This window comes from Gigantopelta aegis, chromosome 9, assembly GCF_016097555.1.
Source record: "Gigantopelta aegis isolate Gae_Host chromosome 9, Gae_host_genome, whole genome shotgun sequence".
Taxonomy (NCBI): Eukaryota; Metazoa; Mollusca; class Gastropoda; order Neomphalida; family Peltospiridae; genus Gigantopelta; species Gigantopelta aegis.
The window spans coordinates 72,496,269-72,509,586 of record NC_054707.1 but is presented as its reverse complement, the minus strand read 5'-3'; the positions used below and the strand labels follow the sequence as shown (position 1 = coordinate 72,509,586).

Genomic DNA, 13,318 nt, shown 5'->3' with positions numbered 1-13,318 from the left:
AGAGAAGAGAGCGTAGTGGACTTACATCTACCCATTGAGTCGTTAAAACTCGCTCTGGGTCGGAGCCGGTACTGGGCTGCGAACACTGTACCTACCAGCCTTATGTCCAATGCCTTTACCACAACACCACCATCAAAATTCCTTGGTCGTGACGTCAACAATGCTTTGACGTCTTACAGTAATATGCTTATTGATGTCAAAGCGACACGACGTACATTCTTCTCATGGATATAGTTTACCTTCAGAAGTGTGCGAACAGAATCGCTGTTTGACATTTCTAAACATATTTATTTTTAAATGTGTATAAATGTGAAATACCTGTGCTTGGATCCAATACTACCTAACGACGACAGCTAACTACTGTACGGATGGAATATTTTCTACCAGTGTTAACGTAAGTAGGTTATATATGTATATATATATTTGTTTGTTAACTAGTATTCGTTTAATTAATTTATCAGGTCCGTAGATATGTTGTTGAAATTCACAAGAAAACCCCCACAAAAACCCCCACCCCCCAAAAAAACCCACCCAAACCCCGCCGACTGACGACTTTGGTGAACAGAAAAAAGGAATACAGTTTGTTTTGTTTAATTACAACACTAGAACATGTTATTTTATGAATCATCGGCCACTGGATGTCAAACATTTGGTATTTTTGACATATAGTCTTAGAGAGAAAACACGCTACATTTTTCCATTAGTAGCAAGGGAACTTTTATATGTACCAACCCATATACAGGATAGCAAGCTGTACAGCTGGAATATTCTCTACAAGTGTTTAGGTGTTATGCTGATGAGTTATAAAACTTAAGGCAGTAAATAAACTTGTAAATTTGCAGGTAAGTGTTAGAATGAATGAATGTTTTACAACACCCCAGCACTAAAAATACCACGGCTATTGGATGTCAAACTACGGTAAATGAAAACGTGAAGTGATGAAGAACATCAATATAAAAATTCAAGGGGAGATAAGTGTTTGTTTATGTGTTTGTTTATGTATTTGTTTGTTTGTTTACTAGTATTTCTTTAATTAATTTATCAGGTCCGTACTAGATAATACAAATTAAAAAACACAAAACACAAAAAAAAACCGACAACACAAACAGAAAGAAACGCCGACTGGCAGCTTTTGGTTAACAGAAGAAAGTAAGACATATATATTAGTACTTATATAGTCCCGGTAGTTATGTTCAATTTTTGAAGGTTGCATTTTTTTTGCTCAAGTTAATAAAAGTTTGGTCATATGTTCCCATGACCTACCTGAACCAGAAATTCATTGGTAGCATTTCTTCTGACCACTATCATGTCAGCCATCTTGAAATTCAAAATGGCCATCATTTTCATATATTTTCTTTATGTCAGTGAATTCAAAGATATATTTTTATTATTCATCTGATCATGGCAACCATCTTGAAATTCAAAATGGATATTTTTCTCCATCTTTACTCCCACTTAACACAGAACAATAATTTTAGTCTCAGTTTACATTTATGTGCTCAGTTGATTATTTTGTAAAAAAGAAAATTGTTGTCTGATCTTGGCAGCCATTTTGAAATTCAAAATGGCTACCATTTTAATATATTTGTCAAATATCTCAACTCCCGGTTAACGTGAAAGCACACTTTTTTGTCCATGTACATTTCTGTTGTTGATGAATTGGTTGAATTCATTTATTTAGTCATTCAATCTTGGCAACCATCTTGAAATTCAAAATGGCCACCATGTTTAATATATTTTTCATATATTTCAACTCCAGGTTAATGTAGAAGCACAATTGTTTTTGTCTATGTACATTTCTCTAGTCAATTGGTTGGTTTAATTTTTGTAGTAATTCAATCATGTCAAATATCTTGAAATTCAAAATGACCACTATTTTAATATAATATTAAAATGTTATTTATATCTAAAATCCCAGTTAACGTAGAAGTACGATTTTGTTGTCTATGTACATTTCAGTAGTTAATGAATCTAATTGTTAAATTTATAGTCATCCAGCAAACATCTTAAACTTTAAAATGGCAGAAATATGGCAATTAAAATTGGCACCAGTTTAATCATTTGGCAAATAATGTTTCTCTTAGTCCACATACAAATGCAATTTTTGTGTTCCTAAGTACATTTTTAGGTGCAATAATTAAAATGTTGCAATACATATTACTTTTATGTTTTATATTTTAAACTAATGAAATAAAGGAACATACCTATTGTAAATTATAATTTATAAAAGTCATATTAGGCATCTACTTTTGTCTGTAATAGAATGCATACTGCAGCAGTCCTCATCAGCTTCACGCATGCAGCACTCTGTACATTGAAGGTTGTGTCGCTTACACTAAAGGTACATCTACCTGAACACTTACTGACACTACAATTGCACCTGACCAGTTCTGTCACAGATTCTGGTGCAGCTTGTACCTCCAACATCACAAACACAAATATACCAAACCCATTGACCCCAACCAAGTCTGCATGGATCAAGAATATTTGGATATAGCATGAAATCTTGAGCTCAGATACTTGCTTGGAGATGTGCTCTTTGGGTATGCTGTTTCCATGTCCCAGAGATATGTGGCAATGTTTCCACACTTTGGTTTGGTGAATGGTTCTTGAATTTCTTTCATCTCAAAGAGTACCTGCATCAGTTTCACTGACCTCTTTGTATGGTTCATCACCCATTCCAAGCTAGCATCAGTGTAATCTGTGGAGCGTTTGTGAATACATTGAATTATCTTTATTAATGTCCACCATCACCAGTTTGTCCTTTCGAGTCTATCTCTAGACACAGTTCATTATAAAATGGTTGCAAGTCGACTGGTTGTGATTTATACATACTTATTTGTGTATTGAGGCCTACCATCTCGTGATGAGAACCCAACAATCTGTGTCTTTGATGCAGAAATCCACCTCAATGCCTGGATCGATTACTTCATGAGTATGAGGAATCATGAGCATGTCTGCTTCTTTCTGTGTACTGACAGCTGTATTTTGGTACATTTCAGAAAACATCTTTTGTTTTCTCTGTATAACTTTATCTGCCAGGTGTATCATCAGATGATCCTTTGTATATCTACTTGATGTCTTTGATAGGAGTAGCATCCTCAACATACAAGTTATCTCCACTACCTAGGCCAATAGTCTCGAAGCTAACTTAGCACTACGATATCATAAACCGACGTAGGCTTTGGCGTATGTCACTGTCACATCATGGCCTTTGATAGTTTTACGATATCGTAGCGCTAAGATAGCTTCAAAAATCTGAAGCCTGGTTAGTGGAAATATAATGTCATCTTTCATAAATATTGCTCTGTTGTAAAGATAAATCTTCCATCTAATAGTGAATCAATTAATTCAGGAAATGCTTCTGATCACTGACACCAGATACAGACTGTTGGGTTCTCATCCTGGGAACGTTACACACATGGGTCCCAATACATAATTATATATAGACGTAAATCACAACCAGATCAACATGGAACTAATTTATGATGAACTGGGTTCAGAACGAGCCCCAACATTAGAAGGCTTTCATACAGTAACTTGATGTGACACAAAAGGACAAATTAGTTTGTCATTGGCAAAATATATTATTGGATGTATTCGGGAAAGATCCACCAACTATATCTGAAGCTCTTAGCCAGTTTGGAATTGGTGATGAACTGTACAAAGAGGTCAGTAAAAACGTGAACATTTGTACTGCATGGTATTAAGCTCAAGAGTCATTTGTACAAAGAAAGGAAAGATGTTTAAGAAGCCATCACCAAATCTCTGGGGTATGAAAACAGCAAACTCAAAGAGCACATCCCCCAAAATATATCTGAGCTCAAGATTCCATGCTACATCCAATACAATAGTTTAATCATTTGATATAAAATGTATGTGGACGAGGAGGAAAATTGTTTGCCAAATGATTAAATTGGTGGCCATTTTGAATTTCTACATGGCTGCCATTTTTAATTTCAAGATGGTTGTCATTATTGGATGGCTATAAAAATTTCACCAATAATTTTATGACTGCAAAACTGTACATAGACAAAAAATATTGAGTTTCTATGTTAACCGGGAGTTGAAATATATGGCGAAATATGTTAAAATGGTATCCATTTTGAATTCAAAGATGGTTGCCTAGGTCAGACAACAATTTTCTTTTTCTACGAATTCATTCACTGAGCTCATAAATGAAAAGAAATACCTCAGTTGTTGTTGTGGGTTAACTGAGAGTAACGATATACATAAAAATACTTAAATGACGGCCATTTTGAATTTCAAGATGGCGGCCATGTTCAAATGACTATACAAAATGTTATTAGCGAGTTCATTGTTCTCAAAATTGAAAATAGACAAAAACATTATGTTTCTATGTTAAATGGGAGTAAAGATATATGTAAAATACCCTAAAATGCTGGCCATTTTGAATTTCAAGAGACGAGACCGGAGCTTTAACGCAGGGTAGGCATGTAACCCAACCCACGGGTCGCCAGAGATAGGGCCATGGGGGCCATGCCCTCTATTCCTCTTCATTTAGTTTTGTGTGTCGCCCCATAAACAGCTCATAGACACAGTGTAGTTGCACCCTCAGCCCCATGGAATTCCACCACAAATAAGTTGTAATCCATGTAAAAATAAGTAGTGATTCGTTTGCAACCACATTTACCTGTTTGGTAATAATGCTAATATGAATACATGTTGTTGTCCAGATTCGGGCATTTTGGTTTAAGTCGGGCAAAACCCAGCCTGCCCTGCAACAAAAATGGGAGTCCGTACGCCTATGGCTGATCCCCAATATAAAAACGTGGCGACGCCGATGCTGATTTCCTCCGATATGATATTACACAATGGTCGTTAACAGATGTAACTGATAACTGGCGTATGACGTCTTCAGTCCAGTTACGACATACAATACCACGCATTATGAATATGAAATATGATTATGTTTATGGCGGAATATACGTCATATTCAATTGTATCGTTAGTGACGAACATACGTCAACATCAACCGTCCCAGCTCGGTTGGCAGGTTCCGACGTGTGGCTGACAACAATTCTAATTATCGGTGTAAATGCCAAACCTCTGCCGGAATAAATTAAACTCGTCAAGATCGGGCCAATTCCCTGCATGGAATAATGGTCCCGAACTTTATTGATCAATCCCGCCAATACGTCCTTCTCTCGCCATTCTAGCCATTCTGCGCACGGCTGTGTAGAGTGGATAACAAGAAATAAGGCAACTTTTGCCAAATATTGGCAGCAGTTATTAAAAAAAAGACCTGGTTATTTCGGTTTTTGTTTACGAAGTTCCAAGATGTTCTGACGTGAAGTTTTGCCGCCTGTCACGAGGATAGTATCGTCTGATTTCTGTTTGTTTATTTAGAGGAGCAAGCAAAGTCGTCTGTTACGAAGAGAGGCCAGACGTGATTGAAAAAAACCCAACGAATCTGGAAGGTCGAATGAGGCTCTGCATTCCCTAAGCTTCATTAATACAGTGGACTGTCGGGCAAGTAAGTGTATTTAGATGATAATGTTTGTTGTGTTTAACATCACCACCAGAACACATCGATTTATTAATCATTGGCTATTGGTTAACAGATATTTGGTAAATCTAACATATCCAAGCCCACTACATTTTCCCTTTAACCGCACGGGATTTTTTAAATAATTTTTTTCACAGACAGGAGAGCACACATCGCGAACTTTGATATAGCAGTCGAGGACGCTGGTTGTCACGGGGTAAACTCAATCCGATAGTAAGTCCACCAGGTTGGTTCAGCCGTACGACACAAGAACTTGAAGCGAGCGGTTTTGCTGACTCTGCTAGATTCCGCCTGTGTTTATGAAAGAAAGAAAGAAAGAAATGATTTATTTAACGACGCACTCAGCACATTGTATTTACGGTTATATGGCGTCAGATATATGGTTAAGGACCACACAGATATTTAGAGAGGAAACCCGCTGTCGCCACTCTTTTCGATTAGCAGCAAGGGGTCTTTTATATGCACCATCCCACAGACAGGGTAGTACATACCACGGCCTTTAATATACCAGTTGTGATGCACTGGCTGGAACGAGAAATAGCTCAATGGGCCGACCGACGGGGATCGATCCCAGACCGACCGCGCATCGAACGAGCGCTTTACCACTGAGCTAGGTCCCGCCCCCCCCGTGTTTATGACTCTAGTATTTAGAGGATTCAGGTAGCATATGCTATAGTTTAATGTTTGTCTACAGGCCGAAAAATTTGTTGGGGCCAAAACAAAATAAACAAACAACAAAACAACAACCCCCTAAAAAAAACCAAACACAAAAAAACACAACAACAACAACAACATCAACAACCATAAAACCCCAAACAAACCCCCCAAAACAGCAACAAACCCCAACAAAACAACAACAAACAACAAAGCCCCAAAGAATCAGAACACGGTAATGTAGGATCTTCTCCGGATAAAAACAAAATGGCACCATCTTAGGGAACTGCTTCCATGCCCCCTTCACTAGTTACAGCCTTGGTATATCAAAACAGAAGCGTTCGAGTGATGCGCGGTCGATTTAGGATCAATCCCCATCGGTGGACTCATTGGTCTATTTCTCGTTCCAGCCAGTGCACCATGACTGGTATATCAAAGGCCCTAGTATGTTCTACCTTGTCTGTGGGATGGTGCATATAAAAATCCCTCGCTACGAATGTAGCGGGTTTCCTCTCCAAGACTGCTGGGGCGGGACGTAGCCCAGCTGTAAAGCACCCGCTTTATGCGCGGTCGGTTTAGGATCGATCCTTGACGGTGGGGCCTATTGGTCTATTTCTCGTTCCAGCCAGTGCACCACGACTGGTATATGAAAGACCATGGTATGTGCTACCCTGTCTGTGGGATGGTGCATATAAAAAATCATTTGTTACTAGTGGTAAAAAAAATGTAGCGGGTTTCCTCTCTAAAACTATATGTCAGAATTATCAGATGTTTGACATTTATTAGCCGATGATTAATAAAATCAATGTACTCTAGTTGGTGTCGCTAAAACCCCCCAGATTTTAACGTTTAACTTTAAGAAGGAAGATTCAGTTTAAGAGTGGTGGTAGGGGTAAGGAATCCACACGAAATCCTCAATTATTTTATTTTTCTCTGTTTCCTTTTTTAAGGGGACAGAACGTAGCCCATTAGTAAAGCGCTCACGTGATCCGTTGCTTATTTTTAAAGCAACGGTAAATTATTTAAAGTCAAAATACATGATTAAACGTACCATTGTTTTTGTGAAAAGCAGTTTTATATTATACGTACTCGAAAACGCAAATGCGATTCACTTTAAAACAAAATGCATTTAAAAGATCATTTATTACTAGGTTAACAGCACGTTTCCTCCCCACAGTTGTAAATCTCATCTTGCGCTGATTCGATTATCGACGTCTAACAGTATCCAAAGATTGTCCTTTCGTTTCTTATTAGAATGAAAACGACTACAAGTCTTGCAGGAAGAAAAGCTAAAGCTCGTTAGATACTCGAGTAATGCAACCTGCGCGGTCGGTGACGTTGAGGAAATCTGCTTTGATTAATGTCACTATTCCAGCTGTTTGTGTGTCAGAATGTTATAAACGGTTTGTTTGCCTCATTAACAGAACACTGCAACTTACGTGCAGACAGGCGTACATTAAGGGATGGGGGGGGGGGGTAGCTATCGCTGATGCAGTGACGTACTTAGCATAACGTAAAGGGAAGGAAAGGTGGAGGTGTGTGTGTGGGGGGGGGGGGGGGGGGGCTAAAGAATCAGGACAGTAATATACGTTTTTTCCCCCATCTAGACAACAAGAGCGATTTTAAACTAAAAGAGGCATTTTTCATATATTTTGGTGGCGGGGGAAAGTGCGCCACCTGCTAGCTCCGCTAGGTGTTGCCTTAAGATATCAAAATGAACACTGAGGCATCCTCTTTCACAATCTCTTTTTTGTTTCCTAAAAAAAAGAGTTTGTTTTATTTAACGACGCCACTAGAGCACATTGATTTTTTTTATCTCATCATCGGCTATTGGACGTCAAACATATGGTCATTCTGACACTGTTTTTTTAGAGGCAGGCAGAATAGCACAAACCATGGCCTTTGTTGAACCAGTTATGGATCACTGGTCAGTGCAAGTGGTTCACACCTACCCACTGAGCCTTGCGGAGCACTCACTCAGGGTTTGGAGTCAGTATCTGGATTAAAAATCCTATGCCTCAACTGGGATCCGAACCCAGTACCTACCAGCCTGTAGACCGATGGCCTAACCACGACGCCACCGAGCCGGTGTTTCCTTAAACGTCCGAAGTGCAATTAATTACGTTCGATGATCCTATATATATATATATATATATATATATATATTTTTTTTTTTTTTTTTTTTTTTTTTTTTTTAATTTTTTTTTTTTATTCTGTATGCTCCATAACTAGTATATCAAGATCGTGGTATGTGCTGTGAAACAAACACATATTAAAACATATCCTGTTGCCGTTTGGAAGCAGTAGTCTATATTGCGAAAGAGTGTGGGTTTTTTTCACCAACATTCTAGACCAAATAATACCCTTACACATTATATTAGTACTAGAAAGCAGAAGACAAGATTAGAGACAGTTACTATAGTCCTGTAGCAGAGGATCAAAGAGAGTGTTAGTTTTTCAGTAACCGGGGCCGGAAGTATAACATTTGTTAGTTTTTCAGTAACCGGGGCCGGAAGTATAACATTTGTTAGTTTTTCAGTAACCGGGGCCGGAAGTATAACATTGGTTAGTTTTTCAGTAACCGGGGCCGGAAGTATAACATTTGTTAGTTTTTCAGTAACCGGGGCCGGAAGTATAACATTTGTCACGGTGGCTGAAATTAATCTCTAGGGTGTGGAGTTCATGAAAATATAGGATGACATTTTCTAAAGTTGATGCGAACAAGATGGTGGCCGCTTTTCAAAATGGCCGCCAGTCATCATAAAAACTGTATATCTTCAGAACTACAGCACTTAGAAATGTGATCTTGGTGTCAAAATAGATGTTTATGGCATCAGTAAGTGCATTAAAACTGTTTCTAATACTGTCAGATATTGTCTTGACTAATGGCTGACAAAAAGGACGGTAATTATGATATGAAAACCTGCAAATATTTGTAACACGATTTAGAAAAAGTTAATTTTATGTCAAATGTTAGTTTTAGATTGTTGCTAAGTTTCTTAATGGGTAAATTTATAACAATTTCACTTTCTGAAACAAACATAATGTTCAGTTCGTTTTTAAAATGGCTTACTAGAATATTGACAAACCATATGCATCACAAAAACGTTTTATGGTTTTGTAGAGATAGCATCTCGTCAGTCACATGTTTTTGTTCCATCAGTTACACTAGGAAATTAAGCAGTATTAAAAGTGAAAGAGATATTTCTCTCAAAACTGATCTGAATGCAGAATTGCAATATGTAGCTAGTAAAAGGGTTATATACAAACCTATTTTTTTCAAGGTGAGATAGTGATTACAACATCAGTACACTCTGTCAAAAGACTTGGTCCGTAAACGTCCCATATGTCTTATTGACAAGACGAATCAAGTTACCATAATTTTCAGAAAGATAAATATCTCCCATTTAATGTGATAGACCACACCATTATTTGAGACAGCTTTAACCTACATAACAGTGACGATTCTACAGGCTGGTGACCTCGCGAGACGTCACGACACCCGAACGTGATTTTGGAAATACTGCCAAGAGTGGTTTTGAAAAGAAAAATGTTTTATTGGTATGTGGTACCCAAGCTAATGAACCAGGTTTGATGTTACCCATAATTGCTAAACACCCTGATACGAAAGTGACTGCCCATTTCTTGTGTTTCAAAGTGTCAGTGATCATGCTTTGACAATGGATAACCATGCAGAACATGAGGCAATACATGAACCAGATGATTATGTTGTATGTGATGATGATAGTGAGATGAAGCCGCCAGTGTACCAGATGATAACTAGTATGAGGACAGTAGTATGCACAGCACTGTGGACTCCATTTTTATATTACCCTCAGTGGTTTTCGTGTTATGGATTTGTTAACAAAAAAGAAAAGAAAGAAATGTTTTGTTTAACGACACACTCGACACATTTACGGTTATATGGCGTCGGGGATTTGTTAATAATTCATTCATTCATTCATTCATTCATTATTCATTCATTCATTAATTTATTCATTATTAATTCATTATTAATTCATTGGTGGTTTGGTATTGTAGTTGTAGTAACTTATGAGTGCTATAGCTCTATAATGACAACAATGCTTACTCAGTGAGCAATGAATTGATCAATGGAATAGCATATTTTTATCATTTTAGACGAACAATTACATTTCCTTTTAGTAGTCTTCAAAACATGTCAGCTAAACTTATCAACCATTAACATTTAATATTTAACATAAAAAGTGTCTTTCCGACACAAATTATTATATTTTCATGGCAAAAACACCGCCATTTTCGTCAGCCATTTTAACTGTTTGACAACCAAATATCTGACAGTATAACAAACCGTTTTGATGAACTTATTGGCTCCATAAACATCAGTTTCTAAGTGCTGTAGTTCTAAAGATGTACAATTGTATTGATGGACTGACGGCCAACTTATGAAAATGTCATCTTATATTTTCATGACCTCTGCACCCCAGAGATTAATTTTTATCAGGGTGACAAATGTTATACTTACCGGCCCCGGTACACTTCACTTTTGGTGGCCTCTGCTGCAGGACTATTAGCAATGCCATGGCCAATTTTTTTTTTTATAGAATGAAGGAATAATTTGCTGTTAGGGCAAAAACTATTACTAATACATTAATATAATAATTAATTACTATATATTTTTTTCTAATGACAAAGGTTCATGCTTTGAATTTTTTTTAATTAGGATATCTTATCATCGCGAATGAACGCGTAATTACATTTAAGTATTTCTCCACAGATGTCATCTGTTGCAGAAGCCAATGATAAATTGACAAACTTCTCATTAATTTTCTCATTGACACTAACAAGTTATGTCATTGTGCAGATATCTTAATTTATTTCACTCTGAAATTGAACACATTTACGTCTCAGTGTTTTGCTATATGATTTCATTTGTCTGCATGGGCGGAAAATAGTCCAATGGTAAAGTGCTCGTTTGATGCGCGGTCGGCCTAGGATCGATATCCGTCTGTGGACCTAGTGAGCTACTTCTCGTTCCAGTGAGTGCACCACGACTGATATATCAAAGGCCGTGGTATGTGATGTCCTGTCTGTAGGATGGTACATATGAAAGATGCCTTGCTACTATTAGAAATATGTAGCCGGATTTTTCTCTAAGACTATGGTCTCACTACACAGATCACTTCCGGGTAAGAGTTCATTCATCACGGTCCACTATAGTTCCTAATTGTGGCACATGTTATGGTTCACATATTCACTTCTAGGAAATGGTGAAGAATTAAAACAATATGTATGTTATTTTGTAATATTGTGCATCGACCTTTTGGGACATGGGTATATAGCGCAAGTGACAGCCGGAGTGAATCGGTTAATGAACCACCTGTTCTGACCGGTACTACAGCCAGATGCGGTCATATAGCAAAAAACTGAGACGGAAATGTTCACAATTTTGGAGTGAATATAAATGCTTATATAATGTATGTTCGCAATGGTGTATGTTGTTAGTGCCAACGAGAACCCGTTCTATGGGCAATCTTCGCTTGAAGTTGGGCAGTTTAACATGGGTTTCAATGGCAGATGACATCTGTGTAGTGAGACCTATACTTTAAATTTACCAAATGTTTAACGTGCAATATCCGATGATTAATAAGTCAATGTGCTCTAGTGGTGTCGTGAAACAAAACTAACTTTAACTTTCCATTTGGCTGTAATATTTGTCCTTACAAATGGCGGGAGAACCAATGCACACCGGTCACCTGCTACGCCGTACACCTCTTCCAAAAAGTAAATGCAACCGACACCTCGTGTCACAATTAGGAATTATAGTAGGCCGTCATGAATGGACTCTCAACCACCGGCCTTGGTGGTGTCGTGGTTAAACCATCGGACATAAGGCTGGTAGGTGTAGGTCCTGGGTTCGCAATCCGGTACCGGCTCCCACCCAGAGTGACTTTGAACGACTCGGTAGGCGTAAGACCACTACAGCCTCTTCTCTCACTAACCACTAACAACTAACCCACTGTCCTGGACAGACAGCCCAGATAGCTGATGTGTGTGCCCAAGACAGCGTGCTTGAACCTTAATCGGACCTGTGACAGACGTGCCTGAACCTTCTGTGGTATAGGGGCACGTTAATAGAGTTTAGAGTTCAGTTGTCTATCGGAAAGTGAATATAAGCACGAAAATAAGTTAAAATAAATGAATGAATGACTATTAACCAGAAATGAACTGTATAGTAAGAAATTACAGTTTTTTTCTTTCACAAACGCCATTTAAGCAGCCATATGGATCATAACATATATTTTATTCATATTTATGAGCGGAAAGGAACTGAAAACCTGCAGGATCAACACATTATTGACAAAACCATTAATTTATCCTGCCCACCATAATCACATGTTTAATGACACCCCAGCACGATAGGCGCCGTAAATTGAGCTTTTGGTTGCCAGGTAACCGAAACATAAGTACCAATTAATTATGGACTTCAGGTGTCACGGTAATCGCATATCAGAACCATAATATACATGTATATACTATTATATATGTTTACTGAGCACGTATAGCATATACAGGCTATTTCACGTGGTGTTTTTCGAGCATGATTTTGTGGCGCCAGTGTCGCTTCGAATGCTTATATACTTAACACTTAATTAGTATCTATCATAGATATTCCTCAAGTCCTTCATCATTCATCCGCAACTGTGTACCATGCCAGTGGTCATTGGTTTTACAAGGCGACACCGATGTCGCTTTAAGGGTAATGTCAGGGCGAAGTCAAATGATCAAGGCGACGTTTTGGCTCACTTCGCCCGCTGGCGTGAGGCCTGACATGTCAACGAATGATGTGTGAAAATCATATATTCACGAACTGACAAAAATAAACACTATTAGAAAAAGAACCCCAAACCCCCCTAAAATCGCAAATTCGAAAAAATGTGACGCCGTGTTATATTTCGTTGGAACGAGAGGAACTTTTGCATAAAACTGACTTTACCATGGACTCATGGATTTTCAATCAAAGTTAGCCTTTATTTAATGGTAGTTAAATTAATAATTATTTAATAATACTGCTGTGAAAACGTACTTGACAAAGCGATCGTTCAAGTAAACAACAAACAAACAAACAAACAAACACTTCATATCCAATTGTGA

The 13,318-nt window shown here is 37.9% G+C and overlaps 1 long non-coding RNA gene across 1 annotated transcript in view; it reads left to right on the top strand.

Annotated features, from left to right (window-relative positions):
- Nucleotides 1-213: 213 nt before the first annotated feature.
- LOC121380972 overlaps nucleotides 214-13,318 on the top strand; it is a 24,688-nt gene continuing 11,583 nt past the window's right edge. Inside the window, exons 1-2 of the long non-coding RNA XR_005959024.1 lie at nucleotides 214-394; nucleotides 5,371-5,497. This is a non-coding gene — a long non-coding RNA (uncharacterized LOC121380972). The remainder of the gene's footprint in view (nucleotides 395-5,370; nucleotides 5,498-13,318) is intronic.